Source organism: Lactuca virosa, chromosome 6 (assembly GCF_052849685.1).
Source record: "Lactuca virosa cultivar CGN04683 chromosome 6, Lactuca_virosa_CGN04683_v6, whole genome shotgun sequence".
Lineage (NCBI taxonomy): Eukaryota > Viridiplantae > Streptophyta > Magnoliopsida > Asterales > Asteraceae > Lactuca > Lactuca virosa.
In genome coordinates, this window is record NC_136431.1 from 177413095 (window position 1) to 177436852 (window position 23758).

Here is a 23758-nt window from a genome sequence, read left to right on the forward strand (position 1 = left end):
TATTGTACAACCACCCTAGCCTGTTATTGCAACGTGTCAAAATGTCTCGTGGCATCGTGGTCGGAAAAACGTAAAATGGGTGCAAACTTGCCACCCCTGCCGGAATTTCTCTTCTGGGAGCAATTGCTGAAGAAATAAACATCAAACAAGACCAACAAAAACATCCCAAAAAATTAGCATTAAACAGAATCTGAAGCTGTAAATGTCCAGGATTCACGTCGTGAGTTCGTAAGCAGAAGTCAGAATCGGGCATAGCAGAAATCAAATCAGGCCAACAATGTCAATGGGGTTTACTCCTAGGGCAATTTCAAACTCTTTACAAGCACATGCAGCAAAAACTTCACATATTTAGGATATCGATTTTTAAGATTCAAGTGAAATGGAAACCCCAACCCCTAAATCTAGTAAATTAGTCAACAATAAACAATGTAAAGAAGATTAATTTACCTAGAATGGTGAATTACGTGAGCACAAGAAGAATATGAGGAATGTCGGCCGCAATCGCGAAGAAGGGGGGGACCAGAGGCAGCTTCTCACTTCGTGGGGAATAAAGAAATAGTTTAGGTCAAATGGCTTCTGCCTTTTACTGTGGTCCCATGCTGTTCATTATTCACGTCGTGAATTTGCACATACTCACGTCGTGAGTCCGTTTTGGGATGCAAATTTGAGCCATTCTATTAATAATAAATGGACTATAACATATATTGGGCCGGCAGATAGATGTCCGTGATTTTTACTTAACTCACGTCGTGAATACTAGAGGATTCACGTCGTGAATTATGGTTGACCTTTAAATCCTCCATTTCATTAATTATATTTGGGAAATTGTCAGAAAAGTCTCAATATTTTCAGGAAAGTTACACTTTAGTCACAAGATTTTTTTTTGAACATTAAAGTCCCGATTATTTTTAAAAACACGCTAATATGTCATTTCCTGTTAAAAGAAAAAAATGACTTTTTTGTAAACTTGAGCCAAAATGAAATAATCGGGACTTTTTTGTTCAAAAAAAAATCTTGGGACTAAAGTGTAACTTTCCTGAAAATATTAGGACTTTTCTGACAATTTCCCATTATATTTCTTAATCTTTTAGCACTTAATTTTTCTAGGTACCCCACACTCAGTGTTTAATGATTCAGATGATATGATCGATTTAAAAAAAAAAACTAAAAGACGCAAAAACTAAAAGAAAGAAAATTCAAACCGAACTCGGGTTGCCTCCCGAGAAGCGCTTTTTTTTGATGGAGTCGTGAGCCGAACTCTGTGCCTCCTACGTCGAATCTTCAGATGAGTCCATCACCAGCTGGATTTTCTGCTCCTTCCATCGCCTTTTGTATGCTTGAACACGTCGAATGTATGCCTTTTTTGAATTTTCCTTTTTAGCCTTTGCCTCGTCTATGTCAAGCTTCCTTTTGGTCCCTTTTGTTTCCAATTTTTCTTCATTCTTCTTTAGCTCAATAGGAACCTTCTCTTCTTTCACCACTGGAACCGTCTCCTTGGAAGTAGCCTCGTCTTCATCACTCGACAAATCATCGCTTTCCTCACTCATTAAAGTTTTTGGTTTTGTGTAGGCAATGACTTCAACAAAAAATGGAACGGATGCTCTCGGCTTAGTACGTTTGACTTGATTAATTGTCTTGATTTCTTCCTCCATGAGCTTTTCTAATTCTTCAAGTTCATTATCTTCATCAATATTAAACACCTCACCGTTAACATCATATCCTTGAAACCCATCTTGTATTCCAAAGTCTTCCTTATCATCACCAACCCGCAATGTAAGCTTGGATTCACGAACATCAACTAAGGCGCTAGCAGTATTTAGCAAGGGGCGACCAAGAATGATTGGGACATTTACATCCTCCTTCATATCCATGATCACAAAGTCAACTAGGAAAAAAAATTTCCCAATTTTAACAAGGATGTCTTCTACAATTCCCCTTGGGTGCGTCTCCGAACGATTGGCCATGTGGATTGTCATCTTTGTAGCCTTCATTTTCTGAATGTTCAGCTTTTGATAGAACGAAAATGGCATCAAATTTATGCTAGCCCCGGAATCGGCTAAAGCATAAGTCTTCAAATTGTTACCAAACTCACGTGGAAGAGTGAGGCGGCCAGGATCTCCCATTTTCTTAGGCAACTCTCCCAATACAGCTCTTGAGCTTTGTTCATTAAGAATGACCTTAGAATTTTTCTTTAGTTGCTGACGAGTGTTTACAAGATCTTGTAGGAACTTCGCGTATTCTGGAATTTTGGATAGTGAATCTATAAAAGGAGTATTAATAGGAATAACCTGTACTTGCTTGATAAACTCCAGATGTTTTCTTTCCAGTGGACTGAGATTAGCTCGAGACAGAAACGGCAAAGGCGGTCGGTAAGCCGGAACAGATTCTGAATTTTTCTGTTCAGACTGGGCCCACGACGTGAGCATGGCGGGCTCACGACGTGAGTGTGGTGTTTCAGCAACATCTTCATTTTCGAGCTTCGACTTCTTCGGATTTGGATCGGGCTGCTTTGGTTCCACTTCTAGTGCCTCCAAAAACTCAGAGATTGCCTCTTCTTCAGTATCAATCACCATGACATGAGGTTGAGCTTTCTTTTCAGGAAGTTATGAGGATAACTTGTTGTTAACCAAAGTAGTGAGTTGACCAACTTGGACTTCTAAACTATGAATCGATGCTTGATGATTTCTTAATGAAGCTTGCTGGTCAATCATCATTTTGTGCTGTTCTTTCATCATATTCATGTGTTCCTTTAGCACTGCATCGGTATCATCATGCCTTTTCTCGGATGCTTCCATAAATCGGGTCAAAATATTTTCCAAGTCTACTTTCTTCTCGGCTGGTGGTTGCTCTTTTTGATAGAAGCCTCGGCCTGACTGCTTAAATTTCTCTTCCTTTTGCTTCTTTTATTCATCATATGGCAGCCACTCTTTCTTTGGTTTTCTCCAATCCTCATCATACTTATCCCCAATCGAGTAGCAAACTTGAGCCCTTTTGTTCCCATACTAATCCAAGTTGCAATCTTTAGTCAAGTGTGGTCCATTACGTCGTTCACACCCAACTTTAATTGCATGAATTGATTGGTCCATTTGTGTCAACCTCCGGTCCATATTATTCAGCATTGCCATCATAGCAGCCATTTCTTCAGAATGTGTGCCTCCACTACCTTTTGTGCCATCTTGTCTTGGGTTGTGGTACTCACGAGAGTGTTTTGCGAATTCTTCTACTAACTCCTTGACCTCCCTTGGAATTTTCTTGGTCAATGGTCCTTGAGAATCAAGGAGTTGCCTTGTCATAACATTGACCCCATCATAGAAAATAGACATCTCTTGTTGAACATTAAGATCATGTTGAGGATAATTTCTTATCAACCCTTTGTAACGCTCCCATGCCTCGTATAATGACTCCCCCGGTTGTTACTCAAAGTTGGCTATTGCCTTCTTGAGTTTAGCTATCTTGGATGGTGGGCAAAATTGATCTAAAAACTGCTCACGCATTTGAGCCCATGTAGTGATTGTACCCGGTGGTAGTGCTTTTAACCAGTCTTTTGCAGCTCCCTTAAAAGTAACGGGAAGCATCCTTAGTAAGACGATATTTCTATTCACGTTTGGGACATTAAAATAATCCGCAATGTCATTGACCTCATCGAGATGCTTAAAATCATCCTCATGATCTTTTCCATAGAATGGAATATCCTTCAGTGCAGTCAAGATATGTCCCTTCAGCTCGAATGTGGCAGTGGCAGTGGCAGGAATCGCGAGTTGTACTAAACCGGGACCAACATCGTCTCGAATTCGCTTCTTATAAGATCCCATGGACATTTCTTCAATGTTTGCCATCTCGTATCCTTGCACGTCTTCGGGTTCACTTGTAAATAGTCCAAACTCGGTCTCAGATTCGTATTCAGATTCGTTTGGGATCGGTATTTGATCGATGCTCTCAACATTGCTCTTGTCCTTTGAAGATGAACTTGACTCTCCCGTTTTCTTCCTCGACTTCTTTGAGAACACTGACTTGAGTTCTTGTAAGGGTGACTTCTTTGGTGTGTGATCCTCTTTCGCGTTCTTATCTTTCTTTTTGTGAAGGGCCGACTCTGGATCTTCAAGTGGTGGCACCAAAGGTGTGTCGGACCCTCTGGTCATGTACTTCTGCAAAATAAACAAAAAAAACCAACCGTAAAACTGAACTAAGAAAGACAAACTAAAAACTAAGAAAACGAGGAATCACATGATTCACGTCATGAGCCTTTACAAGCTCACGTCGTGAGTTCTGTAATGCAGGAAAAAAAAATGAAACTGAAAAATAAATTTTTGCAGGTTTTACCCCACAAAAAGGATTGATTAATTTAAAGCAAATAAAGCAACAATTAACTAAGCCGTTCCCCGGCAACGACGCCAAAAACTTGATGTGCACGAAAGTACCCACTAATTTTATATTTATAACCTAACTAACGTAACTAACTAAAATGCACCTAGGCAGTGTACCTAGTCGAATTATAGAATAGTTGGGTAAGTCGGGTGTCGATCACAGGGAACGGTGTTAACTAATTAATCTACTTACTACTAAATTAACCTAATTATTAACAGCTTAAAAGGGTTTTATCTGATTTTACAAGATCAGACGAACTTTACTCAAATTCAATCAATTACTGAAAACACTCTCGTTTAGTTCGAATCCACTTTTCTTTATGGTTAGCTAACTATCATGGATTATCAAAGTTGGTTATCTAATTTATTTTATATTAGTAATTTAGGTCTAAATTTACCAATAATTAACTCATTCATGTAAAACTATGCATGGTCACACAATCAAACACATAATTAGTTATGATTATGAATTTGCTATGTAAGATTGTGTAAACACAATTATGGTCATAATTTATGTTCTCTAGCACAGCTAAATTTATTTACTTAAATTACTATCTAAGATTTTGGTCGATCCTAGCTCTAGCAATTTAATGTTCACTTAATCACTAGGTAAACAAGTTCATGCAGTTTAATGGTCACTAAGCTACACAGAACATGAATTCAAGTAACTAAAGAAGCAAATATTAACATGCTAGGTAGTAACAAATCGAACACAAGCAAATTACCAACTAAGCAAATCCAATATCAATAAGCTAAAGCATAGGTCACAAGCTTCATCTAGCTAAACAAGAGTAGCTAGATTCAGCTGCTCATGGCAACAAATAAACAAACACAAATCGAAATAGAAATCATAATGAAAGTACCAAACAATTAAACTATTGATGTACTTTTCTCTCCTTAGGTGATAAAATCCTCTTCCAGAACTTCTTTTTCTCTCAAAATCGTCTCTAGGTCTGCCTTCTATCAGTCAAAAGTCCCCCAAGTCGTAATGGACAAGGATATATATACTTTCTGATTTTGCCGAGTTCACGTCGTGAGCCAATAAGTCTCACGTCGTGAATATGAGATAATCGTGTTCGACAAGGATTCCTCCATCCGGATGTATATCTTCTAGAACACTCCAACTCACGTCGTGAGTCATGAACTATTCACGTCGTGAGTACGTCATTTGCTGAATTTTTATTCCTTCTTTCCTTCAAGCCTCCAAAGTTCCATGTTTATTTAATTTCAGTCCCTATCTTCGAAAATGCTTCTATTTGGCTGCAAAATATAATTTTAGCTTATAAGTACCATTATTCTATGCAAATAACCTAATTATTAGTAAAAATATAAATAAATATTGCCTAAAAATATGTATAAATATGGCAATATCATATTCCTTCACTTTTTCTCATTATTCACCATTTCAAGCCAATAACTCATTCACTCTCAACTATCATCCGATTTTTTTCATCCTAGATCTTCAAGATTGTAAGTGTTCCTCCCTTGATTTGTTGATTCCTTTCACTATCTAGTAAAGATCATTGATTTCATCCATGAAATCACTTCATTTTGGTAGATCTTCAAGTGTTCTTCTTTTTCACCAAGAACACCTACTAGTTCTTCTGGCCGAAATCAACCCTTTTTGCTTCCATATCGTAAGTATCCTTTCCCTATACTTGTTATATAGTAGAAGTTCCTTATTTGCATCCTTGAAATCAACCAATTTCCAAGAACAATGAGAGTTTACGGCCAGGAGCATCTCCCTTGGCCGTAAACCCTTGTTAAGGCTACTAGTTTGGACATAAACTCTTCTTAAGGCTAGGAATGGGTCTAGAATACTTCCTTAATGCTTGAAAGACCTTAAAAACACCCTTTGGCACAAGACCTCATGAGTTTACGACCGTAAACACATAGGGCCGTAAACTCTATGGCCGTAAACACATAGGGCCGTAAACCCTATGGCTGTAAACCCATGGACGTACACTCCCTATAGTGGCCGTACACTCCCCTTTGATGAATCACATGTGATTCTAACACTTGGTCCAAGTGTTTTCGAGTCCCTAAAGGTGTTTTCCTTGCATGTGGTTGCTTCTAAACACTATATTCATGCCAATATATGCCATTATGTGTCATTTAGGACTCGTTTGTGTCTCGGGACTTCATTCGTGGAACTTCTCATCCTTACGCGCATATTCGTTTGAATCACCCACATAAGGTGAGTTCATACCCCTATAATCAATCTTTTAAACTGTTTTAAATTCTTTTAAGGGGGGAATACAAGTTGAACACAATATTAATTGTGTAAATGTTTGTTATAAACATCTTTCAAAGGATTGCTTATGTTTTTATAAGTGATCAAAACATTTCAAAAAATCTTTTTAAGTTATGTTTCTTTATAGTTTATAAAACTCCGTTTTTAAAGTACATTCATAACTTACTAGATAAATGAGTCTTTTCAGTAACAGTTCAAGTAAACATACTAGTAAACTATAATAGGTATAGTTTAGGGGTTCAGTTCATACTAGATACTATAACATACTATAAAGAGAAACAGGGAGGTAGAAACAATACACGATAACAAAAGGAACATACTAAGATACTATAACAGAAAGAACATACTAAGATACTATATCCAGGATCTAATTATACCAATAATCACTAAATCATTGTTCTAAACAAAAGGTGATAGTAAATTGGGTATACATGATCATATAACTTTAATGTGAATTTACACGGCCTAGCAATTTGTTTGCAGAAGTCGCGTTTGGTCCCCAGAATCTCTTGCAGGGAGAGCGTATAGTCTGGGTACTACTCATCACATTATGACCTTAATAAAACAAACATGTTTTAAGGTAATCAGTACTTCAGGATGTCAATTTAAAAGACAACTATGTACTTACATTTTCCGATTACTTTCCTATAGTGACAGTTCCACTTGAAAGTTAATGCAAACTATTTTCGAGTTAAGATAGTTATAAACTAGGGAAAACTTACATCTTTTCAAGCGACAAACAGAACAGTCGGGTCTAGTACATTCAGTAGAAAGGGACCTATAATGCTAACTTTATGATTCCTTAGTTTATACATCAGGGATATATATTAAGCGGATCCGACAGGTAGTAGGATGTGTGCTTTCCGCTTCATTTCCTGTTCCTTGTTTGGTTGTGGGCTTAGAGCAGATTCACCCAGCCTACTATCTATTCGATCTTAGCTACATATATATTCCGTATACACCAAGTAATCATAAGGGGTACCAGGTATGGGTCAGGTCATAGGACACTAATTCAATGCACCGTTTTCTAGTGAAAAACATACTTTTCAAATAGAACATTTGATAAACAAAACTAGAAACTTACCAGTAAAGGGTTTAATCCATTTTATTAAACCAGTATAACTTAAAGGACCTTAGGTGGTTAATTCTATAATACCTTAGTTTATACATCAGGGTTATATATAATTAATATACGATAGATAGTTGGATGTGTGCTTCCGCCTCATTTCCTGTTCCTTGTTTGGTTGTGGGCTTAGGGCAGATTCACACAATTAACTCTCCGTTCGATATTAGATTATATATAGCTTGTATAAACTAAGTGATTATAGAAGGAACTATTGTGGTTACTATTTTTACTAAAAGAAATAAGGGTTTTCTTAAAGAATGTTTTCATCAAATACAAAGGAACTATTACAGTTAACTCCGTGAGTACCAAGTGAATACGCCAGGGTTATATACAACGACGATCTAACAAACAATGGGATGTGTGCCTTCTGCCTCATTTCGTGTTCCTTGTTTGGTTGTGGGCTTAGGGCAGATTCACACAACCGATTGTTTGTTTACTCTGGGTTTATATAACTTGTATCCATTTAGTACTCATAGAAAGGATTGTAGAGTCATTTTTACTTATGTTTCATCAAAGCAAGAAATATAGGATTTTCTGGAGGAACAGGAGAACTTTTCTAAACAGAACTTACAACTTACTACAACTTTCTTACTACTTCTTACATCACTAAAATCTTATGAACTCACCAGCTTAAATGTTGATCTACGCTTTCAAAATAACTTGTATTCTCAGGTAACTAGTAGACAGGTACGCGCACTGGGATTCAGAAGATGGAGGAGTATAGCTTCATGTCTTGTTTTGTTATTTACTTTGTATTCTATGTTATGTGAACACCATACTTTGTAAACACTTTCTTTCTAATGAAATGGTTGTTTATTACTTTGATTACTATGATGCATGTCTTGTGATACTAAACATGACGTCCTCCACCCCCGAACGTTTCCGCCGTTCTGGTTTTGGGGTGTGATGGATTGGTATCAGAGCATTGTTTATAGTGAACTAAGTATATCAACCGATAAAAGATATACAACTATAAATACAATGGGGCTGAAGTGCTCTGGATAATAATATATTTTAAATATATAACGATACCTTATAAAAGTATACATACGTGCTTATACATATATACATACTAGAACAAGTATCACAAGAAGAACAGAACATAAGTATTTAAAGGTTGAACACTGCGGTCAAACCTGGACAGTTATGTAATCATAGCTAGGATCAATATAGCCTGATCAACTATATTCATTCGAGATGTGACCGACATGTGTTTGGGAGTGATGTGGTGTTGCAACAGTCTTAAAACTTACCTAACGCTAGTCAAGAGATTTCTAGATCAGTACATAAGGATAAGATACTATGGGAGTATTTTATGATACTATAACACGACAACAAGTTTAAAAAATATCAAGTACATTACATTAAAATACTATAGGAGTATTTTAGGCACTATATAAATAACTTATGTGATAACTTAAAAGACCCTTACAGATAGGTCTATAATTTTGGAGTGTATACTTCCAAGGTGTTATATAATTGAGATTTTATAGACTTAGAATGGGTGATCTATGCTTCACTACCTGTTCCTTGTTTGGTTGTGGTTTTGGAGTAGGATCACTTATTCGAAGGTATATTTAATCTTAAATTATATACAACTTGTATACATTGCGCAGTTATAGGAGGAGTCTGTAAGGATCACCCCATAATGTTTCACTTAAATCTCATAGATTCTTTAGTCACTTTCATTCTCGCACGACAAACCCAGATAGATGTAGCCACTTCCTCATAGTAGTCAACAGGAGAGTCAAGGAGGAATAGGAGCAGGTTCATGAGAGGTTTTCAAAGAAGGATCAGCCGAACTAACCAAAACGTCTTATGCATCACAATAATAAATAATAATCTTGTTTAACTTAATGAGCGAGTGGAGACACTGGTCACACTATGTGTTAGGATTATTTTCTTTACATGCAACTGGTAACAATTATTCAGGTCACAGATATTCATTCGAGGATAGCCGCTTCTAATTCATAAAGTTGGTTTTGTATAGACTCTTTTATGAATTGTTTCGAGAATCCTATGAAAGTCAGAACCAGATACACTCAGAACTAGGATAACCTTGTCTTTCGGCTTTTGGCTTATAAACCACTGCTATAGACTTATTCTGTCTCATATTTGTATTATTTTAGCAAAGATGCCTCCTCACAGATCAAACATATGCACTACTCCAATAACTCCAACTCAACCGCCACTACCTCCTCCGCAGTTCGATCCTGCTGCTCTTCAAGCAGCAATATCAGCTGCAGTGACAACTGCTCTAGCTCACTTCGGTGAAAGTGGTACCTTCGAATATGGTAGCGGTACCCACTTAATCAACCCCGAAGTTACTCACAAACACCCAAGGGAGTGTTCGTATAAGGACTTCATGAACTGCAAACCCAAATCCTTTAATGGAAATGGTGGAGCCATCGCTCTGATGCGATGGTTCGAGAAAACAAATTCGATCTTCGCAATCTGTTCGTGCCCAGAAGGGAGCAAAGTGAAGTTTGCTGCCCGCACCTTCTCCGACAGAGCCCTGACATGGTGGAATAGCCATGTTAAGTCACTGACCCTACCAGTGGCTAACTTAATAAGTTGGGAGAACCTAAAAGAGATGATGCTGGAAGAATACTGCCCGAGGGGCGAAGTTCAGAAGCTGGAACAAGAACTATGGGAGCTCACTATGGTCGGCTCAGACATAGTGGCCTACACTGACAGGTTCTGCGACCTAGCAACACTATGCCCCGGGATGGTTACCACGGAGAACAAGAAGATAGAAAGATACATCTGGGTTTTATCTGCCCTGATTCAAGGAGATGTACTGTCTTCTAACCCAACCACATTCGATAGTGCCAAACGCCTGGCTCAACGACTCATTGACCATGGAGTCCGCCATGGCGTGGTAGTCCCCGTTCCCGATCCATCGAAGGGAGAGGAATATAAACAGAAGTCGGGAAACAAGAGGAAAAAGAAGCGAACAACACAGGAAACACCGCAGGAGCAACAAACGAGTACTATGTACGCCGCCACAACACCTGCTACTCCAGCACCTGCCAGTCGATATGTTGGAACTCTCCCGAAGTGTGGAAAGTGCAACTATCACCACACTGGAGTATGCCGGGAAATGCAGTGTCTGAACTGCCACAGAAAGGGACACACAGTCCGTTTCTGCAGGGCACCGGCTCAACCGATCTCCCAAGTCCCCAGTGTTGAAGAAAACCAAGCCTGCTATGGCTGTGGTGAGATTGGACACTACCAGAAGGACTGCCCGATAACAAAGAACTCTGGAGCGGATGGACGAATTCTGATGATCACCGTAGGAGAATCTACCCCGGAGTCGCCAGCGAGCAGCGGTACGCCTTCGAAATAATAATTACTTAAAAATTAATTTATATTTATATAAGATTAAAACTTGGGGAAAACACTTAAAAGTAATTATAATAACTCACTTATTGAAACAAGTCACACTATTCAAGAGAACTAAAAGATCCGTTCAGAGAAGCTATGATGGCTTAGTATGTACATCAGGGTTGTGCATAGCTAAGATTTTGCAGACCTAGAGTGAGTGAGTCCGCCCTAATTCCTGTTCCTTGTTTGGTTGTGGATTTGAGGCAGAGTTCCTCAGTCGACTGTCTAATTCATCTTAATTATTCATAACTTGTATATTCCAGGCGATCATAGTGGTACCGAGGCGGATCGTAGTATAAAGTATCGACACTAGTTATCAAGAACTTGCATTGTATGTACTCGCTCATCGCGGTACGATACGTAGAAGTGTTAACATCAAGGGGAAAACAGAAAGCAATAGAACGTTTACAAAGAATACATTGTCGAGCACACTAGGGGTACATCATCGTATAACAAACGTTTCTTTCAAATCGGCCAAACTTTGTTCAAGTAAAGAGTCCGTTACTATCATTCGTCATGAGTTGGCGTGGTCCTCACCATACTAAGTTCATAGGTTTCTATCGCCTTGACTGTCAAATTCATGAAACCTTCGTCATTCGTAACACCAGTCCGACCCAGACCTCAGAATCGTCTACCTCGTATTCTAAACCCCGAAGTACTCGTGCGAAGAGTACTTTGCCCTCTGAAGCCTTGCCGCAGTATGTTCATCAGACCTTCCCAAAATACCACTGGTTCAGCAGACCGAGTTCAAGCACAGAGGCTAAGGACAAATACAGCCCACCTATCACTATTCAGTATATACGCGAGGGTGGTATATGATTATGATTACGCAGATTTAGTATGTGTGTTTCCGCCCTATCTCCTGTTCCTTGTTTGGTTATGGACCTGGGGCAGAGTCACACCTCCAACCGTCTTACTAATCATAATTATATATGAGTTGTGTACACGAGGTAATGATAGATGGACCGAGTATGAATCCTATCATGAACAATAGGGCAAAGTTGCCAGCTCTACGAGTCGGTATTCTGCCAATCAGAGGAGCGCAACCCCAGTAGTACTGCTAAGAAAGCTAATTTCGGGACAAAATTCCATCTAACCGGGGGATGATGTGACAACCGAAATTTTTTTGCCTTGTAAAGTCCAGCCATTCAATTCAACTGTGTGTCAGACTTGTTCCTGCTATCTTTTAGCCTTGTTTAGAGTCTGTTTAAGGGTTCAAAGCTCAGTACATTCAAGCATTGAGTAAAGTATTGAGTTGCATAAGTTCTTCAAGTTGCAATCAAGCCATAAACTCCTTCATGAGGAGTTTACGACCACATCACATGAGTTTACGGCCGTAAACTCAAGGTGGCCGTAAACTCTTGGCCTTAAGGATGATATTCCTTCACTTTTTCTCATTATTCACCATTTCAAGCCAAGAACTCATTCTCTCTCAACTATCATCCGATTTTTTCCATCCTAGATCTTCAAGATTGTAAGTGTTCCTCCCTTGATTTGTTGATTCCTTTCACTATCTAGTAAAGATCATTGATTTCATCCATGAAATCACTTCATTTTGGTAGATCTTCAAGTGTTCTTCTTTTTCACCAAGAACACCTACTAGTTCTTCGGGCCGAAATCAACCCTTTTTGCTTCCATATCGTAAGTATCCTTTCCTTATACTTGTTATCTAGTAGAAGCTCCTTATTTGCATCCTTGAAATCAACCAATTTCCAAGAACAATGAGAGTTTACGGCCAGGAGCATCTCCCTTGGCCGTAAACCCTTGTTAAGGCTACTAGTTTGGCCATAAACTATTCTTAAGGCTATGAATGGGTCTAGAACACTTCCTTGATGCTTGAAAGACCTTAAAAACACCCTCTGGCACAAGACCTCATGAGTTTACGACCGTAAACACATAGGGCCGTAAACCCTATGGCCGTAAACACATAGAGCCATAAACCCTATGGCCGTAAACACATAGGGCCGTAAACCCATGGCCGTACACTCCCTATAGTGGCCGTACACTCCCCTTTGATGAATCACATGTGATTCTAACACTTGGTCCAAGTGTTTTCGAGTCCCTAAAGGTGTTTTCCTTGCATGTGGTTGCTTCTAAACACTATATTCATGCCAATATATGCCATTATGTGTCATTTAGGACTCGTTTGTGTCTCGGGACTTCATTCGTGGAACTTCTCATCCTTACGCGCATATTCGTTTGAATCACCCACATAAGGTGAGTTCATACCCATATAATCAATCTTTTAAACTGTTTTAAATGCTTTTAAGGGGGGAATACAAGTTGAACACAATATTAATTGTGTAAATTTTTGTTATAAACATCTTTCAAAGGATTGCTTATGTTTTTATAAGTGATCAAAACATTTCAAAAAATCTTTTTAAGTTATGTTACTTTATAGTTTATAAAACTCCGTTTTTAAAGTACATTCATAACTTAGTAGATAAATGAGTCTTTTCAGTAACAGTTCAAGTAAACATACTAGTAAACTATAATAGGTATAGTTTAGGGGTTCAGTTCATACTAGATACTAGAACATACTATAAAGAGAAACAGGGAGGTAGAAACAATACACGATAACAAAAGGAACATACTAAGATACTATAACAGAAAGAACATACTAAGATACTATATCCAGGATCTAATTATACCAATAATCACTAACTCATTGTTGTAAACAAAAGGTGATAGTAAATTGGGTATACATGATCATATAACTTTAATGTGAATTTACACGGCCTAGCAATTTGTTTGCGGAAGTCGCGTTTGGTCCCCATAATCTCTTGCAGGGAGAGCGTCTAGTATGGGTACTATTCATCACATTATGACCTTAATAAAACAAACGTCTTTTAAGGTAATCAATACTTCAGGATGTCAATTTAAAAGAAAACTGTGTACTTACATTTTCCCATTACTTTCATATTGTGACAGTTCCACTTCAAAGTTAATGCAAACTATTTTCGAGTTAAGATAGTTATAAACTAGGGAAAACTTACATATTTTCAAGCGACAAACAGAACAGTCGGTTCTAGTACATTCAGTAGAAAGGGACCTATAATGCTAACTTTATGATTCCTTAGTTTATACATCAGGGATATATATTAAACGGATCCGAAAGGTAGTAGGATGTGTGATTTCCGCTTCATTTCCTGTTCCTTGTTTGGTTGTGGGCTTAGAGCAGATTCACCCAGCCTACTATCTATTCGATTTTAACTATATATATGTTTTGTATACACCAAGTAATCATAAGGGGTACCAGGTATGGGTCAGGTCATAGGACACTAATTCAATGCACCGTTTTCTAGTACAAAACATACTTTTCAAATAAAACATTTGGTATACAAAACTAGAAACTTACCAGTAAAGGTTTAATCCATTTTATTAAACCAGTATAACTTAAAGGACCTTAGGTGGTTAATTCTATAATACCTTAGTTTATACATCAGGGTTATATATAATTAATATCCGATAGATAGTTGGATGTGTGCTTTCCGCCTCATTTCCTGTTCCTTGTTTGGTTGTGGTCTTAGGGCAGATTCACACAATTAACTCTCAGTTCGATATTAGATTATATATAGCTTGTATAAACTAAGTGATTATAGAAGGAACTATTGTGGTTACTATTTTTACTAAAATAAATAAGGATTTTCTTAAAGAATTTTTTCATCAAATATAAAGGAACTATTACAGTTAACTCCGTGAGTACCAAGTGAATACGCCAGGGTTATATACAACGACGATCTAACAAACAATGGGATGTGTGCCTTCCGCCTCATTTCGTGTTCCTTGTTTGGTTGTGGGCTTAGGGCAGATTCACACAACCGATTGTTTGTTTACTCTGGCTTTTATATAACTTGTATCCATTTAGTACTCATAGAAAGGATTGTAGAGTCATTTTTACTTATGTTTCATCAAAGCAAGAAATATAGGATTTTCTGGAGGAACAGGCGAACTTTTCTAAACAGAACTTACAACTTACTACAACTTTCTTACTACTTGTTACATCACTAAAATCTTATGAACTCACCAGCTTAAATGCTGATCTACGCTTTCAAAATAACTTGTATTCTCAGGTAACTAGTAGATAGGTACGCGCACTGGGATTCAGAAGATGGAGCAGTATAGCTTCATGTCTAGTTTTGTTATTTACTTTGTATTCTATGTTATGTGAACCACATACTTTGTAAACACTTTCTTTATATTGAAATGGTTGTTTATTACTTTGATTACTATGATGCATGTCTTGTGATACTAAACATGACGTCCTCCACTCCCGAACGTTTCCCCGTTCCGGTTTTGGGGTGTGACAGATTGCATAAACCATATTGTCAACATCCAATAGTGTCCAAAGCTGACAAGTGTGTGTATAGAAAATTTGATACTTCTGGTAAAGGAGTCATGATTTGTTTTTATGTGGATGATATGTTAATTTTTGGTACTGATTTAGAAGAAGTTGATAAAACCAAGAAATTCTTATCATCTAGTTTTGAAATGAAAGACCTGGGGGAGGCTGAGGTAATTTTTGGTATAAGAATTAAACAAGGGAACAATGGGATTTCAATTTCTCAATCTCATTACATTGAGAAGATATTGAAAAAGTTTAACTTTGAGAATTGTTCTCCTATTAGTACTCCTATAGATCCTAGTCTCAAGCTTCTACCTAATAAAGGATCTCCAGTGTCTCAACTTGAATATTCTAGGGCTATTGGTTGTCTAGTGTATGCCATGATTAGTACTAGGCCTGATATAGCATATGCTGTGGGAAGGCTTAGTAGATATACTAGTAATCCCAGTTCACATCATTGGCAAGCTGTGAGTAGAGTATTAAAGTAGTTGAAACATATTACCTTTAAAAAAACTAACATAAAATCAGGTCTATAAATGGATCACAAAACTGGGTGTTTTTACAAAAAATACGGATTTCGACCCCAGCCAGGGCCTCTGCCCCTTGGACCCCGCTAGGGGCTGCCGCCCCTTAGACCCCGCTCCTAGGGGCGCTGCCCCCGGACCCCCGTCAGTTCAGGGGCTTCGCCCCTAAATAGCAGTATACTTTCAACAATGACAAAATCAAACAAATGTGCACTCCGCACCATACTAATTTGTTTGATAATTGTCAAAGTGACTTTGATCAACAAATTAATCCCATTACACTTAAATAATATTAGTGATATAAAATCACCAACACCCCACTTAAATTGGATTTCGTCCTCGAAATCCGTCTTGGTTACGATTACTAACACAACACTAACATATTCCAACACTCCCTCTAACCATTTTGAAATCAAGGCATCTTATAAACAACTTGTGAGACCGCTCGGAAGCCCTAGCTACCATCAAGCAACCTAACAACTTGAAAATGTTCACACACAACAATTTCCTTCTCTCCCTAACTGCATAACTCAACCTCCAGGGAAAACTACCCCAACCTAGAACTCCTAGTACTACCACCGCAACCATTCTCGTCACAATACCTCCCAAAGCCGGGAACCCATCAGTCTATTCTTAGAAACCTTACCCTAAGATTGATGATCATCCACTCATCGAACCTCCCCTAGTCCCTGACTAGGGACATCACCAAAACGTACTCAAAGGATACTTACAACATTCTGATTGCGAATTCCGCCCAAAAACTTTAAATATACCCTTTGACTTCTTGACAAATTATCCTTCATTAAGCGACTTTCGATGCATGAAATAATATCCTATTCTAAATAACTTTCCCTAGCCACACGATCCAAACCAGCTGGTTACCGAGTCTCTTGACTCCCAAGAGCAACGTACTGACATCCAACCACACCAATAAGACTAACGATATGAGTCCTAAGAGTCTCAACCAAAAGACTACCGGTCTAAAGATACTCAACCATCATCCCACTATCTTGTAGAAAATCCATTCAACATTCCTTTCAATGCTAACCAAATACGACCCATGCCATACCCTTTTATGGCGTACAATTCCTTGCACAGTATAAGTTTACCAGCGCGAAATCAGATGAAAATATGGTTGTACCCAACCAACGAATGGGATAGGGGTTGTATTCTTGCTCCAACTCAAGGGCTACAAACCAAATAAGAACCGAACCAATGAATTCAGACCAGGTGTTCTCATGCAATCTTACTCAGTTCATATATACCTCCTCATGACCATATTTGATGAGCTTCTACGATATACATCCACAAAGGGAAAAACATACCCCTCTCTAAATCTACTGCATTACTTTTTCCTCACTACCCTTACCCAAAGGGTGAAGTGACAATAGATCTAATGAAATGATGATCTTCAACCGTTATCAGAAAAAACCTTATGAACGACCGAACCAGATCCCATAACTTGGTTGAAACTGAATAGATTCAACCAATACGTAACTAGCTCGAGAAGACTTCCAATGTGATCCCGAATGCTACTAAAACTTGAGTCGGATCAACCCCACTACAAATCCTACTGGCACGACATGCCAAAATTAGATTCTTCGCAGATCAAAGCCACACCTGGAAAACTGAACGATACTGCCCCCGACATCCGAACTTCCAGTCAGCAAGGACAACCACCAAACTTGAGCCTGTTATGAACCAAAATTTCACACCTATGAAACATGAAACATACAAAACTTGGCGATAGGCTGACATATCCAATGAACTTCACTGTCGAAACTTGATACCTTCGGAGAATCTCCGTTTGATGATGAACGAAACAACCAATGATCGATGACGCATTAACACTAAATCCAGTGAACCATAATCTGCGCAGAGCTGCACGTGCCCAACTCTGAAACTGGTTTTCTGATCGACATCTAACCCATTTAGGCTATAAATAACAATCCATACAACGAGGTGACAATTCCCTCAACAACCGATACTCAACCTAAATAATCGTAGTGGCTCCTCATCTATTCATCGGCACCCCCAAAAGGAATCCAATGGCTGCAAGGAGCTCCTTGGCCAACTGCTTTCTGCTGAGAGACAACTCATGTATCACCTGAATACATACCTCTTATAGGCACTTACTCTACACCCCTGACTTGACCAAAGCTCAAACCGAGATTCCACATACCCGCACTGTAGATTCGTATGAGCCATTCTTCCAACATCACAAACTCGAATATATCAATAACCATCCAATAAAAATACCCAGTTCTCCCCCCACTGAGGATTCGAACTACCACCCATTGGTGTTGCAAATCAACCATATCTCAGACCGGATCAAACGGGTACAATCATCCATGACCCTGGCCTGTATAACACACGCATAATGTTCTTCCAGATAAGGACCAAGTAAACCCAAAGAGATTTTGAATTTCAGATGAAGACCTCAGAAATTTTCCAATCATAACTACCTTTAACATTAAGGATTTCATGTAAATGCATAAACAACAACCAACTTACTATCCAAGACCTACATTCCTCACCTGTAATCCCGACCGTTAATCCAGTACTTGACCCGTCTTTATCCAAAGATATTAGACCCTTGATCACTTTTCTAAGCATCCCTACCATATCAGTCCTCCTGCACACTCCCACACTGTCATACTACCGCCAAATGCTGCAGCCAACTAGCCACATGATGGGTTTACATCCTAACTATGAGAATCGCAAGTCTGCTCACCCCTTCTCCGAACTTAGAAAAACTGAGAGGGTTTAATCCTCGCCATTGATAGTGACATTCCAATCCATTAGTCAATCACTCAGCATCCAACTGAAATTCCTAAGCCGATCATAACAATTGCTTCCTTTTTGAGTCCCACGACTCGAATGCACGGCCTCGAGACCTCAAAACCAGCAATTTCATCTAGGTATGCACCCTTCATCCCAAAATGACATCGCCATAGAGGTCGAACAATAACCAGACCCATCCTCATACCTGAATATCCATAACCAAAAGATTGACAGATACGGAACCGCTGCCACGAATCATGGTATCAAACCATGTTATCTTCCCTGACCAGCTCTTAGAATCCCCAAAATTTTTCTCGATTCGTGTATGGATCCTATGCTTCCAGTAGTACGGGCCCAATACTACCTTCCACACCTATTCATACTTTCCTCAAAAATCATCTCGGGTCCTCTAAGACCTACTAATAATAATACTCCCAATACATGCTTAACAGCGTAGCAACCACACTAAAATACTTCCTAGGCTACCCTAGGATCCACATCTCACCCTACCATCAACTGCCAAACGGCCCCCATTGGTGCCAGTTAACTATTGCATGAATACAATCACATGCAACATAATTTAAATAATTTTAGATTAAAAGATTCAACCCTACCACGATTGGACTCAGACAAGAGCTGCGCAATAAGACCAAATCCTTTACCATAAAATTATTTAACCCATGCAGCATGTGACTTAACATATTCCATTAGTAGTTAGTTCACAATCGAAAGTGTCATAAAACAATCAGCAATAAAACTCTATAGAAAATAAGGAATCATATATAATGCAATTCTATCATGCAATTCCTGAAGATCCTTATCTTACAACTAGCATGCTGTTCTAGCATAACAGCAGGTAACATTGTGTTAACTTGGGGTCTACTTACTGGCTCCGCCTGAGCGTACACATCACATCCTTGCTTGGTTACTTTTGAAATAATTTTAAAACCTTTGCAGTTCCTTAGTTTGAGACTGGATTCACATGAATGCTCCTCCATTTCACTCAAACCAAGGCTCTGATACCAACTTGTAACGTCCTAAAAATCAGAAAATTTTAAACTTTTCAAAACAACCTATAATAATAAAATGTTTACAAAATTATTGTTTTCGAAGTGTTTATCAATATCAGAGTATCCCAAGATTATAAAGCCATAAAACAGGAGGATGTGTACGGTCACGCCTTCACCTTTCCGAGATCATCAAAAGTACCCGAAACAACAAACTAATACTGTAAGTCAAAGCTTAGTGAGTTCCCCCAAAGTACCACCACTTAAACATAACAAACAACATCATGCATAAATCAGCCTTCAGCCTGACTGGACGCCTCGCAGGGCCTACAACCTATCTGGACCGCTCTCATGAACCTTCGGAAAGACTGGACCACCTCGCAGGGCGTACACCATATCCGGACCGCTTGTCGGGCCTTCAGCCTGACTAGACCGCCCCGGGTATCTTGTCCTTCAGCACAAAGTAGGACCGCCTCAACCCAACCAACCATAACATGTCGACATATACATAACAATCAATAGCTAGCATATACAAGCAATCATACAGATCTAACAGATCACTACATCATAGTAACATCCTATATACTAGGATATAGATCTAACATATCACTACATCATAACAACATCCTATATACCAGGATACAGATCTAACAAATCACTACAACATAACAACATCCTATATACCAGGATATAGATCTAACAAATCAGTACAACACAGAAACATCTTATATACTAGGATACAGATCTAACAGATCACTACAACATAGCAATATACCAAATACCAACAATCTTAGGAATGCATAACCGTATATACTTATAGGTGAGATAGACACCTGGACAGGTGATCCTACTCTGAAACCACAGCCAAACGAGGGACAGGTAAAATAGCCTCGATAAAGAGCCCTCAGTCTATCCTACATGACTATATACAGTCCCTATGACATCCTTTCACTAAAGATAACCAAAACTAGTGGGCCGACATTGGTGCCTTCGACCCACGGTACAATGAGGCGAAACTCACCTGAAGTGGCTGAATATATCAGATAAATGCTTGGACCGCTCATCCGGACATCCCCACGCTAACCAATCAAATACACTCAATCAATAAGTTGAGTCATAAGCCAAAATCATGAATCTCATTCAATTCTCCAATACAAAGGTAAAAGACCAATTTACCCTTTCTTCAGCTAGCCTAATAACCAATGCTCGTTCCAAAAGCTCCAAGAGCCCAACATGGCCCAAAATCCTAAATGGCACCCAAAGCCCATTATGAGCCTAATCCAAGAAAGCCCATAGACTTAAAATGCCCCAATATTAAAAGACTATTGGCCCTATACGCAAAAATCAACAAAAGTTAATCGGAAGTCAAACGACTGAGTACGCCCTGCGTACTCAGTCTATGCCCAGTGTACTCACCTAAGACCAGTATGCACGATGTATAAGCTGGGTACGACCAACGTACTCCGCAACATCCCATTCTTCTTATTAAGTACTTTACCTCTTTAGACTTTCTGTCTATAGCCCAGATCTAAGTCTAAATGATTCCCTAAATCATAAAGTTTCCAACTTTATGATATTATATGGCTAGAAAAGATCCAAATGCAAAACCCAACTCATCGTTACCTTCTAAACTTCATAATGCATGCATGGAAGGGAGAACAAGTCCAAGATCACATTTTTATGACTTAATATCCTCTTATACACCTGGAAATGTACCTCACAAGATCAGGAATGCCTGACACTCAAATGGACCAAATCATGGGACAAAAAGGACATAATTTTAACCATTAACTAGATCTACCAATGGAGGCATAAAGGTACAAACTTTATACCTTATGGAGATGAATGAGGCAGGAGAACTTCCAGATCCAAGGTTGCTTCAAGCTTCTAAGCACAATCCCCACATTCTTCTTTCTTCAAAGGCAGACAAGAACACCTTCTTTTGCTCATAAAACTCCATCTAGGGTTAGGTTTTCAAGGATGAATGTTTAAGGGGGTGGAGGCTAAGAATGGAAGGGGTTGGAGTGAGTTAAGGAGCTTAAATAGGGCTCAAAACCCCCAAATTAGGGATTGGCACCTGAGTGCGTACGCCCTACGTACACCTACTATGCTCAACGTACTAGGTTAACCCTTCGTGATCACTCCGAGCTAGTACGCCCGACGTACAACCCGTACGCCCACCGTACTAGGTTTTTCCCAAAAACCTCCTAACTTCCGAAGGCCATAACGTTTTCGTTCGGGCTCCGATTTTGATGATCCTTATATCGTCGGAAAGGTATTGAATAGATCTAAAACATTATCTACCTATATTAGACTAAAAACTTCTCGGAAAAATCCATATTTCATGCAAGAAGTCAGAACACCGTTTTCCTGATACGCCCCTAATGCTCTAACACACACTCCAAGGGCTTGGATTGCATAACCCATATTATCAAAATCCAATAGTTTCCAAAGCCTATTGTAACGCCTGGTTCCTGGTATGCATTTAAATTATTTATTTATTCATTTTAAGAGAGGGAATCGACGAGTTGGTGGACCTAACTCGTCAAGTAGAAGGCAGATTATGCGCGAGGTTTAAGCTATCTACTCGACGAGTCAAGAGCCCTCGACTCGGCGAGTAGATCGGCCAAAATGAAACCCTAATTTCGGGGTTTTGCACCCTATTTAATCTCCTTAACCCCCACCCCTTAGCCTCATTTACAGCCTCCTTGTCCCAAACCCTAATCTACGAAACCCTAGAGCATCTTGTGAGTGTGGGAGCCATTTATAAGTAATCTTTTGTGTTCTTGAAGCTTGAAGAAGAAGAAGGAGTTAGAAGGCTCAAGAGGAAGAGAGTAGATCCAGAAACTACACCTCTTTAGCTACATTTTCTGGTAATCAAGTTTCTATCTTGACCTCTAGTTTATTTGATCTCTTCCTTATCCTTTTATGAAGGTTTTGGCCCAAGAATGGTAACCTTTGGAGAATGGACGACCCAAGTGGATAATCTTCCAGATCTAGGACCTAGGGGGGCTGTTATGACATAAAGGTGAAAACTTTATGCCATTGGAGCCCCCATGCAAGCCATAGGGTGTCATATTGGTTTTTTTAGCCCCAAAAGGCCATGCATGTGGAGAAAGGTTGAAACTTTACGTGTCCAAGTAGTGTTAGGGGATTGGATCTGAAGCTGTAAGCCTTAGTTTGGTGTATGGTTGGGTTAAGGACCAAGTTCTAGGTCCCAAGAAATTAGGGTTTGAGCTAAACCCTTTAAGAAGTGGTATTAATGGGTAAAGTTAGAAACTTTACCCTTAAAAGGACATTTTTAGAATTATTGTGGAGTATGAAGCTTGGATCTGAAGTGTAGGGGCTTAATCCTTTAAGATAACCCAAACAGACAGGGGAACTCGGCGAGTCCAGTAGGGGACTCGACGAGTTGAAGCGGGGTTGTCTCGATTTTATGATAGGTAGAACTCGACGAGTCTGTGAAGGGACTCGACGAGTTAACTCGGGTGACCACGAGTCTGAGTAGTACAGGAACTCGCCGAGTTGGGAGATAACTCGACGAGTTGGGTTGACTGGGTGTTGACCATGACTTTGACTTGACCAGGATGTTGACTTTGACCAGGGGTAAAATGGTCATTTTACCTTAAGAAGGATTATCAGATTTTGACTAAGTGTTATTGTGAAATTGTTAGCCGGGGAGTCGTTGGATCAGCCGTCAGAGATTCCTCACACGAGATTTCATAGCTAGCATTCGAGGTGAGTTTCCTCCAGTAGGAACGGGTCTAAGGCACCAAGGCCGGCCCGTTTAGTTAGTAGTTGTAGTTCCGGACTACGGTCTGATGCCTGGCGGGGCCCGATGTAGGTTTATATGCTTTTACGGATTTCGATCTGATGCCGGGGCAGTCCCGAGGAATGCGTGTATGCTTGATGTCTTTGTGATTCTTGCATGTGTTTGTATTAAATGTTTCCGGACTTCGGTTCGATG

At 39.2% G+C, this 23758-nt stretch overlaps 1 non-coding gene across 1 annotated transcript; it reads left to right on the plus strand.

The window, feature by feature from the left end:
* Positions 1-3339: 3339 nt before the first annotated feature.
* Positions 3340-3446, plus strand: LOC145123024 (small nucleolar RNA R71). The gene has a single exon (XR_013714904.1). It is a non-coding gene; the product is annotated as a small nucleolar RNA R71 (small nucleolar RNA).
* The last annotated feature ends 20312 nt before the right edge of the window (positions 3447-23758 follow it).